The following is a 23,293-nucleotide window of genomic DNA, read 5'->3' as shown; positions in this document are numbered from 1 at the left end:
TAGATACGACAATAGATAAATGCTATTTGTAGCCGGAGAGGGTTGAGGATTTTATAACGGGTGTTGCAGCTACCATCTGAGATGGTTTCGGTTTGTTGGAAAAGTATAAACTAAGGGTGCGTTCGCTTCACGGTCTTTTTTTAAAGGATTTGGAATTGGAATAGGATTTGGAATTGGAATGGAATGGAATGTTTGAGAATCCCTATCATGTGTTTGGTTGGTTAATATGTATTCGAATTGGAATCTTCTTCCTTCTCGGGGTTGTTTTTTTTTTTTTTTTTTAAGAACGAGGACAAAGGCGGAAACGTTTTAGTTTTTTTACATTTTTCGTTTTTGATTTATATTTTGAGTTATGATTTTTTTATTAATTTTTTTGAATTTTTTTTGAAGAGGTTTTTATTTTCCATAACAATCCTTTCAAATAGGTGGGATTTTAAAATCCCATGAAATGTGGGATTTGATTGGATTTAGTTTCCATTCACATTCTTTCATTTAATGAAACGAACATATCAATTCATGGGATTTAAAATCTCATTCCTTAGAATTCCTTTCAAATCCTTGAAACAAACAGGCCCTAAAGAACCAAAAGAACATTGAGAGGGTGAATATTTGAGGGGAGTTGGGACTAGAGGTGCACAAATCGGGTTATGAAAATACCTGGGTTCGGGTATGGAATATGATCGGGTATTGGCAATACCCGGGTCGGGTTCGAGTCCGGGTATTCCTTCTAAAATACATACCCTATGCATCGGGTTCGGGTCGGGTATCGAACCAGGTATTCGAATGCCCTATTTTCGGGTATTGAAAAAACCCTATTTTTGGTTTTTTTGGGTTTTTCGGTTTTTTTTCGGGTATAGATTGGATTTTTTAAGAGGTTACAATTTTTAGGAGTATTTTCGGGTATTTTTCAGGTATTTTTAGGGTAATTTAGGGTATAAATCGGGTATTTGAAAACCCCGGTTTCGGGTATTGGAAAAACCCGGTTCCGGGTATGGAACCGGTTCGGGTTTTCGGGTATAAATCGGGTCCGGTTCCGGGTACGAGTTTTGATACTGAAATGCATACCCTACCCGTACCCTACAGGTAGGGTTGGGTACGGGTTCGGGTATTAAAAACCCGAGGATAAAAAAACCGGTTTCGGGTATTTTTTTCGGGTCCGGTTCCGGATTCGGGTTTTCTGTGCACCTCTAGTTGGGACATTGTCTTGCTTTTATTGTTGAACAAAAGGGTTCCTCCGCAAGGTTCGTCCACGGAGAGTGAGTCAGGGCCTAAGATCAGGCCGAAAGGCGTAGTCGATGGACAACAGGTGTGCATGTAAACTGGATCAGGGCGGCCTAAAGAATGTGCGGGCTGCGGCTCACACATTTTTTAGGCTCAAAAAATGTTAAATTTATATATAGCTAGTAATGAAATTAAAGCTAATTCAGTTTAGTCTCGTCGTTCAGACCCACTGCCATTTTGTTTAGGATGTGTTTTAGATGCAAATTCGACTCTTGTATTTCCAATTATTCTTTTTTAAAAACCATGCCTATTTAATGCATAAGGGGATGCCAAACAATTAATTAATCTTTTGAATGTTAAGTTTAATTAATTAAAATACTAAATTTAACATACTTTTTTTTAACAGCTAAAAATTGTTACACAACACTATGGATTAGGTAGGAAGCTTTAGGAGCTTTTAACATCAAGCTTTTAAGAAAAAACACATACTCAATAAAAAACATTGTTTGGTTTGAAGATTTTAAGTTATGAGAAAAAGCGTGAAGTTTGAAGCTCCTACCGGTAACGTTTAGCAGGGCCGGCTTAACGTATTCGGGGGCTTAAAACTAACTAAAATGTTGAGGCCTTTTTTTATTCTTTTCTTTACGCGAATAACGTAGCGAGTATACAAGAATTATAGAATATGGATTATATGCAATGATAATAGATATGAATCAATTCTCCTTCGATTGTAGCACATCAAGGCTAACCACCTACAAATATTTGAAACAGTATAAAATAAGTCCATTGGTCGCATAATCTATGACATATGAAATAATGATTACACGTTCAATGAGATTACTATACGGAGATGTATCAAATTCATTATTTTTTCGGGTGTTTTGGTTTCTTTGTTCAATGATTACACGTTCAATGAAACTACTTTGTGTGATTTCTAAATATTTTCTTCTTATTTTTAGCGAGTTTGAGAATGACAAACGTGCTTTTTATACACACAAATTCAATTCGATTGTCAACAAATAACAACAAAACACTTTCACTAATAATGATTACGTACCTTCGTCTTCCATCTCTAAATTGAGGATTTTATACTCCTTTGGGTTTGCTTAATTACGATTTTAATTTCTAATTTTAAGCAACAGTCCTTGCTTTGCTACATCTGTAACGCAAATAGTCCTTGTTTTAGATTTTTAGTGTTTAGTAACTTGTTTCTAGTATTTATTCTTGCACCTTTAATTAAGTTGCATTACATTTTAATTTATTGATTTTTTTTTTGTGTGTAATTCGATTATTTTACGAATTGTTCTACCAAATTAAATTAAATTAGTTGATACTAATATATCATATAACTAATGTAAAACAAAATATGAATATGAACCTACGCATTAGTATTGCCATTTTGGTACCTCGAGTGAAAAAACTACAATGTCCATCTATTTAAAAGAGTTAAAAATGTGGATTTAATGTTGTTTTAACTGTGGTGCGGTATGAAACCTGCATTTTCAAATGAAGACCTAGTTCAATTTGCACAGACAATATTTAGGGGGGGGGGGGGGGGGGTGTGGATATCTCTAATTCAATCCTAAGAGCATTCTCATCCAACCCCTTATATTATGTGATGGATGTTTTTATAATTTAGATAGTGATTCAGGGTGTTGTGAGTGAAGAGTTTTTATATTTTAGAAAATGTAGTGATTTTTTTGTATATTTGAAAAGTTGCTGTTTATCATCTATAATTTTTTAATATATTTTGAAAGTGGTTGGGAGTGAGGGAAAGAGAAAAGGTATAAAAATATATTATTTAATTGAAATAGAGAGAGAAAATAAAGTGAGTTTTAGTATAATTTTTTGTTTGAAGATAAGGGGTGGGATGAGAATGCCCTAAGGGCGTCTGAGTTTTACCACCAGTGAATTTTCGGGCGAGTGGGTTTTTTCGAGAACTGAGGATAACTTAGAGACGCTTAAGGACTCCGTACGGATAGGTTATGCCAGCTAGAAGTGGTCTTTTACTTTTTGGTCATCCCGTACAGATTATCTAAGCAATTCTCTATTTGTTTACCGTTAAAAAAATATGGATTCAAGACAAAAGTCGTATTGACTTTTAAATTTAATAAAAAATGAAGCATCGATTTGTATTTTGGTGTGGAATGAGATTAATAGACAAGTACTATGTTTATCATTTATACATATCTTATAAATGTTACCCACTTACTTATATTGAACCTTTTTTTACTTTGGAACTATTGTTTGATAACGAAAAGGAAAATATAGAATTAGCCTTTTTTTTCACAACACCGTATAATTTGAATCACTGTTTTTGTGCATTTTAAATGATCATCTAGACTAAGTTGTACTTTAAAATCCGTATCAATTAGCAAATTAAGTTAGATATCCATCCTAAAGAAAACAGACATAAAACAATAATCAATATTTTTGACGCGCTTATATATATTTTACATAGATAATAAGTGAGTCCATGTTGTATGTATATTAGACTTTTATCAACTAACTAGCATTGAATGTGTTGTGTTTATGTTACACGATTGTGGATCACATGTGACTGTCATTTTGGTTTGCAATGAACATTTAGGTCACGTTATAGAGTCACATAGTCACATATATATTTAAAACTACATTCATGGTTTCTAACTTTCTATAACAAAACTTATGTATTTAAGCTTTCATGCAAAGATCATATTAAATTTGTTTATAAGTCCAAAAAAGAATTTGATGCTTAACTTTTGTTAATAAATGATACTTCGACTATTATATAAAAGACAAATTGAATTTTAATAATTCCAATTTAATGCAGTTGACCGATAATAATTCCAATTTAAGGATATACAAATTGAATTTATATATCCTTCTATACCACCACCCCCCAGTCTTCGTTTTTGTTAAAAAAGAGTTAGGTAAACCTAAACCAAAATATAGCCATTTCCTTAATACCATAACTCAAAAGAGGGTGGCGCCACCACTTTCACTCCCAACCACCGGCAACCACCGACTCGTATCCACCACCACCATTATAAACGCCATCATAACCGCCATAAGAAGCAGAAAAGTCAGCAGCCACAGGCATCACCTGGGCATAATAATCATCATAACTCTGATCTTGACCACCATAAGAACTACTACCACCATCACCACTACGGAAATCCCTACCGCCAAACTTACTAGAGCCATACCGATAATCAGACGAACTACTTTCAGCATACTCATCAAGCCAATTCGGTGCTTCTTGTTTGGCTTCTTTCATAACCTCAGAAATCGCTTTAGCAACACCCGAATTCTTAGCATTAAAAAAAGCTGTCGCCAATCCAGATTTGCCAGCCCGACCCGTCCTCCCAATCCTATGAACATAACTGTCAACGTCACGTGGCAGATCAAAGTTTATCACGTGAGCAACCCGAGGAATATCCAGCCCCCTTGACGCCACATCAGTCGCCACCAAAATTGGAGTAACACCAATTTTGAAAGACCTCAATGCTCTCTCCCTTTCCTGTAATAATACATAGTATGATATTAACAAAATTAAATCTTTGTAAAATAATAACTGCAAATTAATCTTACATATTACACTTTGTCTCCGTGAATCGCAGTAGCAGGAAAACCAGTGCTGCAAAGCCAGCTTTCTAAAGCATCAGCGCTTCGTTTGGTTTCCACAAAGATTAATGTCAACGCATTCTAAAGCAAGATTAAAGAAAACAGATTAGAAAACTATTAAACAAAAGATTAACTCGATCACATTTGGATACCTTTCCAAGATTTCCTTTCGCTTTTTGATCATGAAGAAGATTGCTTAAATAATCACGTTTCTCGTGATCCGCCACAAACACAATCTTTTGTTGGATTAAATCAGTACTCGAGCCAACTCGACCCACAGACAGAAATATGTAATTTTGCAGGAAATTAGACGCCATCCTCTGCAATTAAAACATAATGACATCAAATAACGCTCTTTAACTGTCTTAAACTATTAATCAAAGTTTAACATACCTGAATTTCAGTAGGAAAAGTTGCACTGAACAGCAGTGTTTGTCTAGGACCAGACGGAGGCATGTCCAAACGCTCCACAATCTTTCGGATTTGTGGCTCAAATCCCATGTCCAGCATACAATCGGCTTCATCTAACGCCAAATACTTGATTTTTCTGAGCGAAACCTTCGACCTTTCGATCATGTCAGTTAATCTTCCTGGAGTAGCAACTAAAATGTCCACACCCCTTTCCAGCATTTTCAACTACATAACATAATCCGAATAAGATATCCACAATTATGATAAGCATAATAAAAAAATAGAGTTGTGAACATAATATAATAACCTGAGGATAGATTGGTGCACCACCATAAGCAACAGCAACATTTACTCCAGTTTGGAAACAGAATTTCTTAGCTTCTTCAAAAATCTGATAAAGTGGCATTCATTAAACAAGAGCAAGCGCCAGAATAAACCATTGGGCGGAGCCGCCCGTGAGCTACTCGATATTGGCTCGTTAAAAACTTGAATCATGCCGAGCTTAAAAATACGCTTGTTTAATAAACGAGCCAGCGCCCAAGCTTCACCTGCTCGAGCCGCTTTCAAGTCTAAACGACCCTTTAAACTTTTATTTATTATAATAATTCTTATTATACGTTATGTACCTAATTCGCATTAGGTTATGTATAAACACTATATGTAAAATACATAAGAAGATAGGTATAAATATTAGTAATTAATAAATAACAAATAAATCGAGGACAAGCCAAGCTTGAACTGGGAAAACTACCCATTACTCGAGCCCGAGCTTTAAAAATTTGGATCGAAATGAACCAAACTCAAGCTCGAGATTGAAAAACCAACTCTGAAGCCAAGCTAAAGTCTACACTAGCTCAAGCTCAGCTCGTTTACTCCCAAATTTAATCAAGCTCATTAAAATTTTATCTCAAAAAAATTAAAAACACATACAAATTAGTCGAATAATAGCAACGAGCCGATCCAGAAGCAAACCTTAAAAAACAACCCCCTAACCGTCCTCAAGCAGTTAAAAACTCAAAACAAGCCGAGCTCAAGCTCGAACTCCAACAAATCAAAACCAATAGGCTCGTTCACACCCAAAAGTAAATCTAAATTGTAGATAACTAATAACTAAATACAATTAAAATAATATCTACAACTATAATAATAATAATAACAACAACTCCTTATCCATCCATGAGCAGTTAAAAACTCAAAACAAACCTAGCTCAAGCTCAAACTCTCGTAAATCAAAACCGCTGGTCTCGTTTACACCCTAAAATAAACCTAAACTCTAAATAACTAATAACTAATAACACAATAAAATAAGATCTACATCTACAAACATAATAAAATAATCAACAACCAATAAGAAACCAAATATTTCAAAAATAATAACAACCTGACAACAGAGTTCTCTAGTAGGCGACAAAACAAGCGCCATCGGAAACGCAACCGCCTCCCGTCGTCCGTACACATTCACTTTCGCTTTCGTCTTCAACACGCCACAAATAATCGGAAAACAAAACGCCGCCGTTTTACCCGATCCAGTCTGCGCACACGCCATCAAGTCACGTCCAGCCAACGCCACCGGAATCGCGTGACGCTGAATCGGCGTCGGCTTCACGTACTTACACCGGTTCTTAATGTTATCATTCAGCACTGAAGCTAAATCCACGTCATCAAACGCGTTAACCGGTTCAGGCACGTCCGAACCGGTTATCTCGACCTGTATGTTTTCATACGCTTCAAAATTAATGGCCGTACTAGAGTCTGAGTTTGAGTTTTCTTCTTCGGTAAGTTTAAGCTCGTTAAAATGTTTTGTTGCGTTAAAATATTGGCTAGGGTTTCTGTCGTACCGGTTTTGATTCTGAACATGAGCGTTAAACTGTCCACCGCCGCGGCCGGTGGACCTACCGCCACGGCCACGGCCGCCGGAAGTGTGACGTGGAATGTAGGTGTCGCGTTGGTGAGGTGGAAGGTAGTTGGTTCGAGCAGGTTTTGAAGCGGCGGTGGCGTACGTGTCGGAGAAGTATGACATGGTGATGACGGGGATGGTAGTAATAATAATAATAATAATAATAATAATAATAATAATAATAATATAATAATATTGGAGAAGGAGAAGGTTAAGAAATGAAGAGTGTATATAAGGAAGGAAGAAGATGATAAGTTAATAAAGATGAAACCCTAATTATTATTGTTGTTGTGGAGGTGATGGGGTGGTGGTTTATGATGGTGGAGAGAGAAAGCTCCGGTGGAAACGTGTGTTATTATTGGTGCGTGGGGTGCAATCGCCTTCAACCGCAATGTATCTTTTGGCGTTTCGTCACTATAGAGAATAGTCCATACATGTTTAAGGTTTATAAATTTACGAGCTGTTTGTTAATTACTGAATTATAAAGAGGTCTGAATGGTTAAGAAAGTCTAATCCAATAAGATCTGAACAAGTTTAAGTCTGTTTGGTTGGACATATGAATAACTGTACAAAATGGCCATCTTACCCTTTGAACTATTTTATGCCGAATGAAATGTAGTTGTTTGTTTAGAACTCTGAAAAGATACTGAACGAACTGGCCATCACTTTCTCCACCTTGTATATCAGAAAAGATAGTCTTCTCATCATAGTCCATAAATAAATAATCATTAATATTGCATTTCCTTATAAAATTATGGACAGCGAAACAAGCAATCAGTATGTCTCTTTTCAAATGCCAATTGAAGTTCATGTGCAATGTGCTGTTCCCACTACATACTTTCAAATCTAAAATTTAATTGCTACACACATAAAGAATAAAATACAACTCAAAGGAACTAATAGCTACATAGTACATAAATATAAAGAATAAAGGGAGTTTGACTAGTTCATGCGTCATAACAAATTATCAACTCTTAAAAGCAAAAAAAATATACAACAAAATAACTGTTAATCCCATCTTACTTGCTAAACATGAAAGGAAAAATAATTCACAGTTTTGATTAGACGCCTGCACAAATGTACATCATATTTGCTACTGCTTCATCTACTTTTCTTTTTGTACATCATATGCAAGCTAAAGCTGTACTAAATTGTAAGTATACAGAAGCAAGAACTAAAAGCTTCAAATGCAATCCATGTTGATCTCCTAGCAATCATTATAGTTGATCTCCCAAGTAGAATAATTCGTAAGGTCTCATGAATGTCATTTTCTGCTTCCAAATCAAGGCTGTTGATAACCTCATCAAGCAACACAATTGAAAATGATTATCTCTATATAAAATAAAATTATGTATGCACACCTTAGTGTTGTATCTTTCTTCAAGAGAGCTTATGAACGTTGTATTATATATCAAAAACAAAAAAAAAAGTTGTTAGAGTTGCAATTGCTTACCAATTTTAATAAAAGAATACGGATCAGTACTTAGTCCATTTCACCTTGTTCTTACCAATATGAATTCAAGTACCCAAAATTTTGAAACTGACCGATAGCAAGTAAACGACAAAAACCGACCGTCAAACCAAACCAATGACTGGTTTGGGCGGTTTCACGGTTGGAACCAAACCGGTTAGAAGATATTTTCAAAGCTGGAACCAGATCATTCACTTATGGGTCAGTCTGGGTTTTAAATGGGTTTTGGAACTGGTTTAAACGGGTTCCCATGAAACCAGTGTGCATGAAAAATGTGACTTTTTGAAGATCAAACTTGTTACAAGGTAAGTAAATGTATCTGTTTCACCAATGCACCAAATAAAAACTATATGTATAAAGTATTATATTCGCTAATTTTCACATTATACATCATCATTGTTTAACGAATTAGTTTTTTGCTAATATGAATGCAGCCCATATAGTGCAACAATACTAGTTACAAGCCCTCTGCAAGGAAAGCTGGCAAGTTGTCTGTCAAGGCAGATATGATTTTTAAAAAATTCAATAACTTTCATACTCCAATTCAACTATTGTATATATACTATTTATGTAATCAAACTCATTTTACTCTTGCCATGCAGTTGGGATTAATTTACACAAGAAAGTCATACTAATGAAGCCCTAATTTCTAGAACTGAGCCCTAATCTCTTAACAATCATGACCAGTCCTATCAATCTATAGCCCACGTTATAAAATATAAACAAACAAAAACCTTAGCAGATGGGAGAACAAAGAACGAATTCATCAAAATTTGAGAAATAAAATTCTCATCCATTTCTATTGGAGAAAAAAAGTACATGGGAGGGATTGCAGATGAGAAAGGCCAGTTGATTGGGAAGCACTGTAGCAGCGTCGATTAGGAGGTAGCGGTGACTGTTAAAGGTTAAGGTTAAGGTTAAGGTTAAGGTTAAGGTTAGTTTGGTCTCCTTTCTCATTTAGCGCTCTTTTTCAGAGGTTTAAAATCCATTCAGAGTCAACCTTTTAAACAAACCAAACACTCTTAATCTGACCGAATCAGATCTACAACATCTGAATGGTCCCACTAAGTGCTAACCAAACAGCCCCTTACACTAATTGATAAACAATCTACCATCTACGTCTATTTATTATTATGAACTCAAGAGCTTAGAGTTCAACTTGTTTCGAGCTCATTCTTTAAAACTTGAACTCAGCTCGTAGGTCGTTTTTCAAGCTCAAACTCGTGTCATGCATTGCTCGATTATTGTTTATTTGTTAATTTATGTATTTTGAGAAAAACCTTAAATGAGCATAACCTCGACTCGAGCTCGTGTAGTACCTTAGATGAGCCAGTGCTCGGGTGTACATTGTGAAATTAATATATAGATGTCTAAAATATGTAACACTGAAACATACACAAGGTTCTTTAAGACACGATGAGGGACTAGAAGACCTCATACAAAGCCCGAGCTTAGGCTCGATAACTAAAGAGCTTTATTTGAGGCATAGACTTGGCTCGGCTCGAAAAAGCGCAGCTTGTTTCTAGATTTTTATTGCGTGACATCTTGTTATGTTTTTAAAACTTTTATAATATTATAATATTATATTCATTAAGTTTACAATCTAATTTTCCATGTTAGAATGTTCTTTGTCACTCTATAGCCTATACAAGCCGAGGTGTTCCAGAACTGCTCAAATAATGAAATAAAGGTTGTTTAGTTATTGAGTCTGATCATTAGGATCCTTGTATGAGAAGCCCGTTTTGCCTTAACGAGCGTTGAGTCATGAGCATTTCTATGTTTTACAACTTTTAGTCTTCTATGTGTTAATTTCACGTGCATTTCTGAGCTCAAGTCATGCTTGTTTAAGGTACTACAAGAGCTCGAGTCGAGATTAGGTTCATTTAAAGTTTTTCGAAACACATATAAAAGTAACTGAAAACGTATATAAAATAGTTTACAAATAATAAATGAGTCTGAGCTCAAGCTAGGCTTAGACAAATTTAAGGCTTTTCTTACAAAATATTTAAAAATAGTTAAAAATGCATATAAATTAGTTAGCAAATAATAAACGAGCCGAGCCCGAGCTTGAATAACGATTCACGAGGAGAGCTAGAGCTCGAAAAGAGCTAACTTCAGCTCTCTTAAGTCAAAGCGAGCTAAGCTTGAGCTAGTAGTTGGCTATTTGCATCCCTATTTATCACTTTTTTTTAAAATTGTGGACTTTTATAAACACAAAACCCCCAACAAAGAAACACCGAAACATGACCTGCCTCCACATGCCGGAGAGCAACGCAACACCAAAGAACAGATGACATGAATTTAAAGTTACACCAATTCAACATTTCAACCACTCTATCGACATATGTTTTGATTTATATTTATACCAAAAATATCCGAGCGGTTTACTACATCTTGATATCTCTTCCACCTTGACATCTTTGCTTTCAAACACCTTTTCACTTGTTGCCTTCCAGATACTCTATCAAGCGATAATGATAATCCCATGCAACGCCTCTTTCTCTATCCCCCCCCAATCTTTATGGTATTGTGAATCTCCAATAGATCTTTGGCCGAAAACCAAAAACATGTGGTATTTTACACCATCGACTAGCGTGATCCCACACTTTCGCCACCACTAAGTAACCCGTAGTGAGACGATCGACCGATTCCCGGCCCATCTCACAAAAAACATAGCTACCATCCATAACCTTTATATTCCTTCTTTCAGGTGCCTCTCGAGTTGGTATACATAATAAAATAAGGTAACGAGAAAAAAAAGAATATATATCATTGTTTCATTGTTTATAGAAATTTTAAAAGTGATGGATGGATGGAGGTGTGCACGTGTGTTATTGGTGCGTGGGGTGTATCTTTTGGCGTTTTGTATAATATCTTGTATTCTTGTTATGTATGTTTTTAAAACTTACAATATATTTTTATGTTAGAATGTTCTTTGCCACTCTATAGTCTATATACTAGTTTGTCGTTAAATATTTGTTAAAAATGCATAAGTTACGGTTATTTGATAAATAATTTACCTACTGTGTTAAAGGTGTACATGAGTTGAGCTAACTGAAATTGAATTCAACCTGTTTTGATTTACAGGAGTTAAAGTGACTTGTTTCGAGCTCTTTTTTTTAAACTAGAGACCGGCTTGTGAGCCATTTTTTCAAGCTCAGGCTCGAGCTTGTGTAGTACCTTAAACGAGTCAATGCACGGTTGCACGATGATAAATTAGTATATAGAAGTCTAAAAGATGTAATAAGACAATGTTTGTTAAAGTACGGTGAGCCTAAACGAGCTTCCCACACAAGGCCTGAGCTTGGACTCGATAACTTAACAACCTTTATTTGATGCCTGAGCTCAAGTCAATCTCGAGCACGAAAAAGCTCAACTCATTTCAAGTTTTTATTGATCTGATCTCAAGTAGCTTGCGAACGAATCAACTCATTGCATCCCTAGTTAGTGCATTTATAGAAACATGTTTATTTACAGTTTAGCTTTGGCTCATTTATGGAACTACACGAGTTCAAGCCAAGCTGAGGCTCGTTTAAAGTTTTCCACAAAATATATAAAAGTAATTTAAAGCGTGTATAAATTAGTTATTAGTAAATAATAGACGACATGAGCCCAAGCTTGATAAAACAGCTCATGAGGCGAACTCCAGCTTTAGAAGAAATGCTTGAGCTCTCACAAGTTAAATGAATCGAGCTCGGATTTGGCTCGCTTATACCTCTATTTATCAATTTGCAATGCCTAGCTTATTAATATTTATTAAAAGAAAAAAACATAAGTTATAGTCATTATTGATAACAATTCAAGTGTATATCTTAATCTTTTTTATATAATAAAGTAAAGATAAAAAGAATATGTGTTATACAGAGAACTTAAATTATGAAATGTCTATGAAATTTCTTGGCAAAATTGCATAAAGTCATGTTTCTAAAAACAGTCAAGCAAAATTTATTGCTACATCCATTTACTTATAGAACTTTTTACTAAATTGTCGGTTTTAGACCTCTTGCTACATTCAAGTGTTGCTTTAGTAAAATGTTAACTCACATTTGCATTATGGTATCAATTTGCCAATATTTGGAAAACCAATATTTAAAGGAAATATATTGTTTTATTAGATATAGTAATGAAGTGATACTAAACAATATAACATTAAGATCTTCATAGATTAGTTGCAAACACTTTAATATATGTGTGACATGTCCAAAGTTCAAATATTATATCCTATAAAAAGATATTTTCGTAGTTCTTTTTTTTTTCCTGCTAACTTGGTCTAACCACCAAACCAAACCGATCCAACCAAGACTCGTTAAAAGCTAGTTGGTCTACCATTGAGGGTGGGCTCAACCCATGCCAACAAACCCGATTTGGTCCGGTTTAACAGCATTGAAATATACTAAAGTGATAAAAGCATCTCCTACATTTTCTTTATTTGATAATTATATGCGAAAATTCCAAAATTATCTCACTTTTAGAGAGAGATTTAAATATGTTCATATAAAATTTAAATTCCTTCTTTGTCTCTTTACCAACTCGTCGTCGTCTCTACGTTAGAAATTCGAGACAACATGCTTCTTAACATGCCACCTCTATTAGCTCATAACATGTCGGCCCATCATCATGTTAGCTCAAAACTCATCGCCCCCTCTTCATGTTAGCTCAAAACTCGTCGCCTCCACGTTGTGTTAGCTAAAATAATTCTACCTTATCTTTATTAAAAACAAAGATCCAAAACTAAATTAAAAAATATTTAAATATTTTAACTTTTATTGGGGTTTTTTTTTTTTTTGCATATTGGATTTTGATAATAATATGATTTAGAAAACTCATGCGTATCATCAAAATCATTTTATGTGTACCTTGTTTAAATACAAATTTTTTAAATGACAAGATTTATTAGATTTAATTTTAAGCTAATACAGCAGGGAGACGACGAGTTTTAAGCTAACATAAATGGGAGGCGACGTGTTTTGAGCTAATATGACGGAGAGGCAACGAGTTAAAAAATATGTCGTCTCAAACTTCTAATGTGGAGGCGACGACGAGTTAGTAAATAAACAAATAAAGAATTTAAATTTTGAAGAGACATATTTAAAATATTTCTCTTAAAATAAGACATTTTGAAATTTTCCCTAATTATATCCAAGTTAACTAAAATATAAATTTAAATTCAAATGCTAAAGACCCAATCGTCATCAAAGCATAGTCTAGGGCCATATGTGATGAATAACCTACAAATCCTAACCTAGTGTGTCAATATAATACACTTTAATACATCACCGCCACATATTGTAATCAATCCATCATAAATTTCCTTGTTCAATGTTTCACCTAAAGGTTAAACTAAACAATCATGGTTAGATTTTGATCAATTCCCACAGTAAAATTTAAACCGGTTCGGTTTCTATAATTCTATTTCAATCACTTACAATTTCCAAGAAAGTTCAGTTAGCAACTCTTGAACAACCATGTCCCCTAAATGTAATACTTTGATAAGATAATTTACTAAAATTGAAATATAAAATATGAGTTAATTACACAAATGATCCTGAATTTGGCCTAACTAACACGTTTGAGGTCTAACTCTCTAATTTTTTTTTCCTTGTGAAATTAGTTGGTTATTAAGGCTGAGGGGTGTGGAGCGCTAGGAAGGGCGCAAGAGGCCGGACGCTCGCGCCCCGGGGCGCGAGCACCACACCACCGAGGCGCGATAGAGGCGCGAGAGGGGCGCGAGAGCGGAAAACGAGGCAGGCGCCAGGGTGCTAGCGGCTGAGAATGGCGCAAGAGTTTTCTTGGAAAGCGTGAATAGCCGTTGGGGGGTGTTTTATTTAAAAAAAAAACGTTTTTTTTTCCTATATATAATAACAAACCCATATCAAACCCATTTCAACACCCATATCAAACCTATTTCCAACTCGATTTTGTTTCTCTGTATTAAACATATATCAAACCCAAACCAATATCACATACCACACCCAAAACCCGAAATCACCCCATCTTCCAAACCTTTTTTTAAAAACATGGCTGGAAATTGGTACCCAAACCTAGAATCAGATTACAGTTACGACGATTTATGGTCGGCACCGGACCAACCGATGTTTTATTCGGGGTCGCAACAACCATCCGGCTTTCAACCATCCAACATACAACCGTCTCCTAACTTTGTAGTTCCGGAGACACAAGAACCAGAACCAGAAGGTGAAGCTGCGGGACAAAGAAGACGCGTCCACCGGAAAAAACAAGTTGCAACGGACGGGTCGGGTTCGGCTTCGACCGGAAGGGCGAAACGGAAAATTAATGTGTTTTTTTTTAAATAATTTCTTGTTTTTTTAATAATACGTTTTTTTAATACATTTATAAAAAAATAAAAAAATAAACCGCTCGCGCCCCCTCTCGCGCCCCTCCACACCATGGCCCGGGGCGCTATCACCACTACCAACACCCATCTTATCAAGTTTCTCTCTCTGCCACACGTCACAATATTATTGGATGGCGCCCCCACTCACGCCCCCTCTCGCGCCCCCCACACCCCTCAGCCTTAACAACATCTAAAGTCTAAACAATTACAATGAGATAACAGGTAAACGGGCAATAAGTTGTGACGTAACCCCCTTTCTAAATTGTAAATTTGGGTTATGTAGTTTTAATATTGAAAGAAGTTTAGAGTATAATACTAACTTTGATTAAAAGCTTTATTAAACCTTTTAAAAACTACATTTTAACACTCGTAATTAAGAAAACAAAAAAAGAGAATCCCTTGTTATTGCTTCTTGTTATTATGGTGTCGGTGCTAAGATAGGGGTGTGTACGCTTCGGTTTGGTTATTAGCCTCAACTAAATTAACAAATTGGTTTTTGGTTAATCGTTTGAATTATTCAGTTAAATTTTCGTTTTGTTCCGTTAGATCAATTTCAGTTAATAACCGAAAAAAATGGGCTAAAATTTTTTACTTAGAAATATAAGAAATGGATATATAAATACATAAAGTGAAGGTATAAATACATCAAAGGATGGCATAAAACATGAAATAAATATATAAAAGCTAGAATTATATGAAAATATATGATTTGGTTCGGTTAATTTCGGTTAACCGATGGTAAAAAAAACCAATAACGAATTATCAGTTATTATCAGTAGGTTTCGTCAATTTTTTAACGGTTCAATTATTGCTCACCTCTGACAAACTTAATTTAACTGACATCAAACATGATGAGTGTCGAGGAAATTAAAGATATCATGGGTAATATCTCACCTCCCATTTTGGATGACAAAATAAGCATCAAGAAAGATATGTATGTCCACCATTTTGATGCTATTTCGTATCATCAAAAAGATTGCATTAGCTGTTAACATATTTAAAAAAAAGAGACTGCAAAAAAAAAAGTTAAAAAATAAAGCGGGTTAATCAACGGTTTAAACGAGTTGGATAATATCTCACAACAATTCATAGAAATAAAATGCTTAAAGGAATTGAATCTAGTCTTTCAATATTAGTAGTTTGATTGTTTCACTCCTTTATCTCGTAAAAGGAAAAAAAATGATCTATAAGACTTCTTTAGCTACGTTAACAAACATTATTATTAAATGTTTTAACATTTATAAGTTATCAACCTGTTAATTAAGATTATAAACACAATAACTTCTTTACTAAAACTATTTATAGGTCCATGGAGTTATAAATCACATTTCATACATAACCTAATTCTAAGTAAGGGAATTGTAAGCATTTATAATTGTTTTAACTATAATATATACATAAGTCGATAAACGGGCTTGCGCCACTCTTTTAAACATGTGAGTTGTTATATCGATCAAGCACTAATCATGGACATTTTATATGATTCTTGTAGTTTTCTGTTTAAAACATATTTTGTCGTATAATTATTGAAACATTGTGGATTACTTTAATCATGTGAGTTGTTAGCAATAGAAAACTAAATTAACATATTAGGGTTAAGAAAGTAAGAACTAACATGACTTGAGTTACTTTGGCTCAGTTGATAAATGCTAGTTATGTTATGTGTGAGACAAGAGGGATGCATTATGGTTTGAACCATGTATGTGACAAGAGTTTTGTGGAGCTTCCTGGAGATTCCGGTTCGATTCCAACAAGTGAATTATTAATATGGGAGAACACCATTATTCTAGGATTCGAACTCACGTAAAGGTAGCTTACACATGGGTGATACGTTTTTCAAAAATCCCCAAACAAACAGTTACACTAGAGCCGTTAACAAAAATGGCTTACCAATTATTCTATAGGTCTTGTCGTCTTGACTTTTGAGTCTTGATGAATAGGGGTGCAAACGAGCTGAGCTGCTTGCGAGCTACTCGAGATCGGCTCGTTAAAAAGCTCGATCGAGCCGAGCTTAATCGAGCTCGATCCCGAGCTCGAGCCTAAAAGCAAGCTCGTTTAATAAACGAGCCCAAGCCTGAGCTTCGCTTAACGAGCTCGAGCCAGCTCGCGAGCCTAAATGAGCTTGTCATTTATATAATTTTTTAAAATATATATTTAATAATTATTAATTAATATATATAATGTTATAAAAAATAAATAAAAATAATAAATAATATATATTATTTTATACATAAAACAATAATAGCAAAAAACTATATAAAAAATACCTATAATTATATAAAAAATAATTGATAAATAGTAAATTAGCCGAGCCCGAGCCAAGCTCAAGCTTGAAAATCTACTAACGAGCCGAGCTCGAACTTTAAAAATAGAGCTCGAAACGAGCCGAGCTCGAGCTCTGCGTAAGTTAAACAAGCCGAGCTCGAGCCTAGTCGAGCTCGGCTCGTCGAGCTCGGCTCGGCTCGTTTGCACTCCTATATGATGAAGAATCAACTGTGGACTGGGTCCACTATGTAATAATGGGTCAATGGCGTTCTAAATTGGGCTTTCTCCACTTCTATTTCTAATATAACGTAGAATAACAAAATTACCATAAATAACAAAGGTGACAAAGTTTTGACCCCTGCACGTTACAATTTAAGCATATTAGCACAGATGAGTAATTGAGAAACTAAATGCCAAATATATCGAAATTTCCTAGTAAGCCATCATGTTTGGTCGGTTAGGAATAGATACGGTTGGGTTTATGGTTCGGTTTAATGGTTGAAACTTCGGATCAACAGTGTAAACCAAGCCAATTGTTTAACAATTAATATAACTCTAAGTATATTATTACATTTCTTACAATAAATAAAATTAAAATCCAACAAAATATATAAATATTGGAAACGAATAATGTAAAACAAAATCCATAATACGGAGGATAAAAACTAGTAACATTACATGTGTATGAATGTTCGTACGGTTCTCTCTGAATTTAATCTCTCTCTTACGAAATCACATAAAAAAATATTATGGATACAACTTTATATATAGTAAAACACCAGTATAAGCAAAACTTTAATTGTATATATTTAAATTTATGAAAGAAATGTTTTTATAGGCAAGTAATAACAAACTTCGGCTATAATGTCAATATGAAACATGTTTTTGTATGTAAAAGGTTGCAAACGTTGCTTGAGAACTTATGATTGGAGTTTTGGTATCATCCTTTCATATGATGTTAGGTGCATCTCATTCTCATGTTATGCTTTAATCTTTATAGGTTTTTGAAGAGGTAGGTCCCAGCAGAGCCCAGTTAAACCCGCAAGACTCACCTTGAAGAGGGACGTCTGCGCAGTTGGACCCGCAAGACTCACCTTAGAGGGACGTCTGCGCAAAGACCAACTAGATCCGCAGGACCCACCATGCTCAGAGAGATGACGTCCTTACGCGCAGTACGCAAGCTGTTCCCGCAGGAAAAGCCTCCCAATGGTGACGTACCCCGCCTGTTCCCGCAGCTGCGGATACTAGCCATCAGGGAAGGCTACCCGCACTAACAGCAAGGCTACACGCACAAGGCACTAACTCTCAAATAATTCAGTAATGTCACCTGAAGAAGGAATGAGCAAGCCAGGAATACTCCCGCCCAAAGCCGGGAATACTCCCGCCCAAATGAGCCAGTCCGTACGCTACTGGAGGATCTTTTGTACTATACCTGCCAAGGTATGGACAAAAGATCTGACCAAAGCAGCGACAGCTCACTGACAACAGTACGACGAGGAGCACGCTCCAGTACTTAATGTCACTATCAGCCGCTGCCTACTCACCAACCCCTGTCGTGGCACGTACATAGCCTGCAGTTGGTGGAAAAGGAATAGTACACAGCCGGCCATGTCACTATCAGCCGCTGCCTACCCACCAACCACCAGCATGGCACGTGCGTAGCCCACAGTTGGTAGAAAAGGAATATTATACAGCTGGCTGTACCTGCTTGAAAACCTACCTTCGGCTATAAATACTCCAACACCTTGGAACGGTATCATTATCTTATATCTCCATATAACCCTACGCACCTGTAGGGTCGACAACAGGCCGGTAGCCGCCAAACCCATCACCCGAACCTAAGGGATATCCATCCAAGAGGTCGGGCAGATGGGAAGGAGGAAGAGATTGGCTAGAAGCCCCAACGCCGAACATACCTGATGAACCGGCAGGGGGCACGGTTGAAGCCGCCGCGGTAGAGACCATCGGAGGTGAACTCACTGGAGGTGAACTCACAACCGTGGCCGCCGCTGCGGAGGAGCCCGCAGAGAAAATCACCGCCGGCTCAGTGAAGGATGCAGTGAATATGGCACTGACAGCCGGCGGAGAGGACGTTACAGTTGGAACAGTTGCCTCAACGGGATGAGCAACTGAACCAATGCTGCAAACAGGCGCAGCTGCCTGGGTCATCGCCTCGGGTAGGTTGACCAAACCTACCGTCGTGGGTCCAGAACTGCTCCTTCCCGCATCACTTTGGAATGCGGTTACATCCACGCCTGCATGAAAAGATATTAAAAACAATTGCGAAAAGAATTGCGGGTAAGATAAATAAAAAGTACTTACGAGTTTTCTTAATCTTGAAGGTTCTGACGGGCGGGGACGAACCCGATAGAACTGGCCTCTTCACGCCAGTCACCGTCGTAGAACTTGGTCGCGCGGAGGTGGCAGCTGTCTCAACCTCCGACACAGTTGTCTCACCACCACCAGGGTTCCCCGCCGCCTCCTCACTTTCGGTCTCCGAGTCAGACCGGTTCCCCTGATCGGCAGTCGAGGCAACCTTCGCCTTGCCCTTCACGCCGGCAGCTTTCTTCTTCCTCACGAAGAAAGGACCGTCTGCGGATTCCTCATCAGAAGATGACAAAATTAGAGAAACTCCAGCAGAGGTTTGAGCATGAAGAGGGCGAGGGTTAATGAAACCCTTACCTGGCCGCGTGGCGCTCAGAATTTCGTGGCCTGGCGGGTAGACCTCCACAAACCGATCCGGCGTTTGCTCCAAGATGGGCAACTCGTCCTCATCGAGAGCACGAGTACCCAACCGAGCGGGACCACCGCTCTCACGCGGTTGCAGAAGCGACTGCAAATTGTTCCCCTTTGAAAATAAACAGAAAAGCAGTTAGAAGAAAAACCCTAAATCAGCAAAAAGAGATGGAGCATACCGTAAGGGATATAGTCCAAACCGTATTCGAGGACGATGGGAATCTGTGGCGCCTCAGCCCCAGCATCTTTCCACGCCCGGCTCATACCGAGCATCACCATCCCAGACTCCGCAAAGCGGTAAACCGGAGTCTGGATCTGGGAGATCTTGGTGAACCATTCCGCCTCTTGGTAATTGGAGGCGTGAAGGCTAGGGAGCGCCCTCCCGTTCTTGAACGTCATCGCAATGGGGACGACGCGAGCGGAGATGTAGAAAAACTCCCGCTTCCAAGACCGAAGACTGCGCTCGGTAGCACAGATCTTCAAACCCTTGATCCGAGTAATCAGGGTATACCAGCCCTGGATGCACCTCCAGGAGTAGAAGGTCATCAGGCGGTCGACGCGAGGCTCAACGCCCAGAATGTGGCACACCCATTCAAAGTGGCGAACCTTTGCGATCGCCATCGGGTGCACCTCCGTCAAATGTACACCGTGTTTCTCCAGAACACGGTACACAAACTTCGTCAATGGGAACCTGAGATTCCCATAGATGAAGAATGCAGCATACACCCCTATCTTGCCCTTGGGGGCATCGTACACCGTCTGGTGAGGCTCAGGAAACTCAGGCTCGAAAGGCTCGAGCATGAGCTTCTTGACGATGTACTGATAAAGGTCGACGGAAAGAGCACACTGGCACTCGCCTGCAGTACTCTTATCGTCCTTGTCAGACGCGGACACCGGATTCTCAGAGTATACGTCGGACTCCTCGGCAGTAGCCTCAGGATCACGAATGGAAGACATCTTGGAGGTATGAAAGAACGATTTCAGGAGAATGCTCGAAGGAAAAGTTAGAGTATTCGCCGGAAATCGCTTAGAAGAAGTGAAACTGTGAGTTAAGATGCATCCTCTCCTCCCTTTATATACTCATCGCAATGAATGCGATGAATTTAATGCGGAGAGTGTAACATCTGCCCCGATCCGACCCGACCCAGGTACCCGTTTCTCTGACCCGATCTCTTTCTTTTATGATTTAATATTTATTTATACTTATATTTTACTTTTAATAATAATAATATACTTTTCCTTCCCGCCTCTTTCCCTCTCCTTCTCTCTTTCCGCCTTCTTTTCCCTCTTGTCGCCGTCCCGCCCTTAAGCCTTGTTTCCCTCTTTCTTCTAACTCCTTGCTTGTCCTTTGTTCCTTCCCGCCTAAGGTTGTCTGCGCAGCTCCACGCGCCAGACCCCTTACAAGGAATCCTGCGTGAAGACCATCTGTTCCTGCGATACGCGAGACGAACTCTTCTCGCAGCGCGCTAAGAATTGTAATTCTTCTCGCAGCGCGCTAAGAACGGTAGTTCTTCTCGCAGCGCGCTAAGGATTGTAGTTCTTCTCGCAGCGCGCTAAGAATCGTAGTTCATCCCTCGACGCGCGAAGAATTATAGTTCTTCGCGCGGCGCGCTAGGAATTTTAGTTCCTCCCGCGGCGCGCTAAGAAATGTGATTCTTCCCGCGGCGCGCTTAGAAATGTAGTTCTTTCCGCGACGCGTTAAGGTTGGTTCTGTCTGCCTTCGCGCTCGCGCTCTCTTGACCTTCTGTGTCTGCCTTCGCGCTCGAGCTTTCTCGCGCTAAACCCTTTGAGTTTTCTTCTGTTGAATCTAGCCGTTTGCTTTTGTGTTGTCTTATCTTTTGTGCTGTTGACCTAATCTGCTTTATGTCTGAAAAGTTACTTTCGGCGCAGCATGCGCACCAACCCCATTGGTTGACAGAAAAAGTGACTGACATTATCTTTTGAGATCTGCTTTTTCCATGCCTGACCAGTACCTTTATCTGAACCGCCCATGCCTTTTTTACTGTTCCCTGTCAGCTTTATCTTGCCCCCTGCAGCTGCCATATCTTTTGATATCTTTTGCTTTTGGAATCTTTTGCTTTTTGAGATCTTTTCCCCTTTTTCTAGGGATTGTGTTCCCTAGGGTTTCTCTATAAATAATAATAATCTTATTTTTCTTAACACTACACACACAAACACTTAATCCCTCCTGTTCTCTCTCTTCCTTTGCTCTCTGCCGATTGTCCTTCTGCCGCCTCCTCTCTTGCCTCCGTTCTCTCCCCTCTTCTGCCCAGATTTTCGGTAATATATATATTATATATAATAATTTACTTATGCAAACTTATAATCAAGACTTAAAACAATAATCTTATTTATAGGTTAACTTGTGCTTGTTTAAAGTTGGTTCTTGCTTTATCTTACACCGCATCGTTTATCAAGTGAGTAATCTCGTACCTAATCCCTTTTTGCTTTTAATGTTTTGGGATGTTCATGTGTTCATACAAACTTAGAGTCTTAAACTTGTTTATGAACTTTAGTCGCGCAGTATCCCATGTGTTGAGGACGTAGACTTGGCTGTTTATTTGTATGTGTGGATCATTAACCGTCTTGTCGGTCTATTCCGCAGTTCTCATGGTACCATTAGATGAACACGGGAGAACTATCGTTTATGATTTTCTCTTTTGTTTACACATGCACAGTTTGTCTTGTTTGTGAGCTCAATTGTGAGCACTGGCAGTCTATGAATCTTAGAGTTGATCCCGATCAGATTACACCCCTGTTGAAAACCAGACATACACATGTTGCGCGCAGATTTATGGTTATCTATGTATTATATTAAACTTGATTTCTCACCAACACGCAAGTGTTTGACGTTTATTTTAACACATGTTCAGGTTTGCTGTAGCTGTTCTGAAGCTTGTGGACACGTAGGACGTTTTTACTTTTGGACCTAGATTAAAATGTATCAAGACAAGTTTTTGCTGTTCGAATATTATGATTTATAATATATTGATTTATGATGATTTATGTTATCTTGTTTACTTTGCGCGTGCGCGAATGAATGTATTTATTAAATATTGACACCCAATAGTGTCACGAGTAATGAAACAATATGTGGCGCCCCGATGTATAATCCGCCTTTGGTCGGGGTGTTACAGATTGGTATCAGAGCTCGTTGACTTTAGGATAGGTGGTTAGACGTAACGGCCTAGAATACCTAAGAGTCCCTTCTCGCGCATGAGAGAAATCTCATGTTTGCGCGCTTATTGTTAATTACTCGTTATTTATGAATATGCTCGCGCTTGCGCAGTATATGATTTTATGTTTTATTTCGCGATATTTCGATTTTTGT

The 23,293-nt window shown here is 37.7% G+C and overlaps 1 pseudogene across 1 annotated transcript in view; it reads right to left on the bottom strand.

The window, feature by feature from the left end:
* Positions 1–4,201: 4,201 nt before the first annotated feature.
* Positions 4,202–23,293, bottom strand: part of LOC143566796 (DEAD-box ATP-dependent RNA helicase 52B-like) — a 30,426-nt pseudogene continuing 11,334 nt past the window's right edge. The window contains exons 2-7 of the transcript XR_013141288.1: positions 6,620–7,265; positions 5,546–5,629; positions 5,221–5,463; positions 4,980–5,147; positions 4,795–4,908; positions 4,202–4,723 (exon numbers count right to left, since the gene is read on the bottom strand). The product of XR_013141288.1 is annotated as a DEAD-box ATP-dependent RNA helicase 52B-like (transcript). The remainder of the gene's footprint in view (positions 4,724–4,794; positions 4,909–4,979; positions 5,148–5,220; positions 5,464–5,545; positions 5,630–6,619; positions 7,266–23,293) is intronic.

Source organism: Bidens hawaiensis, unplaced genomic scaffold (assembly GCF_021521415.1).
Source record: "Bidens hawaiensis isolate Kalapana, Puna unplaced genomic scaffold, B.hawaiensis_p1.1 tig00023051_1, whole genome shotgun sequence".
Classification (NCBI taxonomy): Eukaryota; Viridiplantae; Streptophyta; class Magnoliopsida; order Asterales; family Asteraceae; genus Bidens; species Bidens hawaiensis.
The sequence above is the reverse complement of the archived record's forward strand: the minus strand, read 5'-3'. Positions and strand labels throughout refer to the sequence as shown.